This window comes from Schistocerca piceifrons, unplaced genomic scaffold (genome assembly GCF_021461385.2).
Source record: "Schistocerca piceifrons isolate TAMUIC-IGC-003096 unplaced genomic scaffold, iqSchPice1.1 HiC_scaffold_2315, whole genome shotgun sequence".
In the NCBI taxonomy this organism is placed as follows: domain Eukaryota; kingdom Metazoa; phylum Arthropoda; class Insecta; order Orthoptera; family Acrididae; genus Schistocerca; species Schistocerca piceifrons.
This window is the reverse complement of record NW_025728246.1, coordinates 190,487-192,786: the sequence shown is the minus strand read 5'-3', so window position 1 is coordinate 192,786 and position 2,300 is coordinate 190,487.

Genomic DNA, 2,300 nt, shown 5'->3' with positions numbered 1-2,300 from the left:
AGACACTGTCCATTCCATTCAACTGCTCTTCCAAGTCCTTTGCTGTCTCTGACAGAATTACAATGTCATCGGCGAACCTCAAAGTTTTTATTTCTTCTCCATGAATTTTAATACCTACTCCGAATTTTTCTTTTGTTTCCTTTACTGCTTGCTGAATATACAGATTGAACAACATCGGAGACAGGCTACAACCCTGTCTTACTCCCTTCCCAACCACTGCTTCCCTTTCATGTCCTTCGACTCTTATAACTGCCATCTGGTTTCTGTACAAATTGTAAATAGCCTTTCGCTCCGTGTATTTTACCCCTGCCACCTTTAGAATTTGAAAGAGAGTATTCCAGTCAACATTGTCAAAAGCTTTCTCTAAGTCTACAAATGCTAGAAACGTAGGTTTGCCTTTCCTTAATCTTTCTTCTAAGATAAGTCGTAAGGTCAGTATTGCCTCACGTGTTCCAGTGTTTCTACGGAATCCAAACTGATCTTCCCCGAGGTTGGCTTCTACTAGTTTTTCCATTCGTCTGTAAAGAATTCGTGTTAGTATTTTGCAGCTGTGACTTATTAAGCTGATAGTTCGGTAATTTTCACATCTGTCAACACCTGCTTTCTTTGGGATTGGAATTATTTGGGATTGGAATTATTATATTCTTCTTGAAGTCTGAGGGTATTTCGCCTGTTTTATACATCTTGCTCACCAGATGGTAGAGTTTTGTCAGGACTGGCTCTCCCACGGCCGTCAGTAGTTCCAATGGAATATTGTCTACTCCGGGGGCCTTGTTTCGACTCAGGTCTTTCAGTGCTCTGTCAAACTCTTCACGCAGTATCGTATCTCCAATTTCATCTTCATCTACATCCTTTTCCATTTCCATAATATTGTCCTCAAGTACATCGCCCTTGTATAGACCCTCTATATACTCCTTCCACCTTTCTGCTTTCCCTTCTTTGCTTAGAACTGGGTTTCCATCTGAACTCTTGATATTCATACAAGTCGTTCTCTTATCTCCAAAGGTCTCTTTAATTTTCCTGTAGGCGGTATCTATCTTACCCCTAGTGAGATAGGCCTCTACATCCTTGTCCTCTAGCCATTCCTGCTTAGCCATTTTGCACTTCCTGTCGATCTCATTTTTGAGACGTTTGTATTCCTTTTTGCCTGTTTCACTTACTGCATTTTTATATTTTCTCCTTTCATCAATTAAATTCAATATTTCTTCTGTTACCCAAGGATTTCTACTAGCCCTCGTCTTTATACCTACTTGATCCCCTGCTGCCTTCACTACTTCATCCCTCAAAGCTACCCATTCTTCTTCTACTGTATTTATTTCCCCCATTCCTGTCAATTGCTCCCTTATGCTCTCCCTGAATCTCTGTACAACCTCTGGTTCTTTTAGTTTATCCAGGTCCCATCTCCTTAAATTCCCACCTTTTTGCAGTTTCTTCAGTTTTAATCTACAGGTCATAACCAATAAATTGTGGTCAGAGTCCACATCTGCCCCTGGAAATGTCTTACAATTTAAAACCTGGTTCCTAAATCTCTGTCTTACCATTATATAATCTATCTGATACCTTTTAGTATCTCCAGGGTTCTTCCATGTATACAACCTTCTTTCATGATTCTTAAACCAAGTGTTAGTTATGATTATGTTGTGCTCTGTGCAAAATTCTACCAGGCGGCTTCCTCTTTCATTTCTGTCCCCCAATCCATATTCACCTACTATGTTTCCTTCTCTCCCTTTTCCTACACTCGAATTCCAGTCACCCATGACTATTAAATTTTCGTCTCCCTTCACAATCTGAATAATTTCTTTTATTTCATCATACATTTCTTCAATTTCTTCGTCATCTGCAGAGCTAGTTGGCATATAAACTTGTACTACTGTAGTAGGTGTGGGCTTCGTATCTATCTTGGCCACAATAATGCGTTCACTATGCTGTTTGTAGTAGCTTACCCGCATTCCTATTTTCCTATTCATTATTAAACCTACTCCTGCATTACCCCTATTTGATTTTGTGTTTATAACCCTGTAGTCACCTGACCAGAAGTCTTGTTCCTCCTGCCACCGAACTTCACTAATTCCCACTATATCTAACTTCAACCTATCCATTTCCCTTTTTAAATTTTCTAACCTACCTGCCCGATTAAGGGATCTGACATTCCACGCTCCGATCCGTAGAATGCCAGTTTTCTTTCTCCTGATAACGACATCCTCCTGAGTAGTCCCCGCCCGGAGATCCGAATGGGGGACTATTTTACCTCCGGAATATTTTACCCATGAGGACGCCATCATCATGTAATCATACAGTAA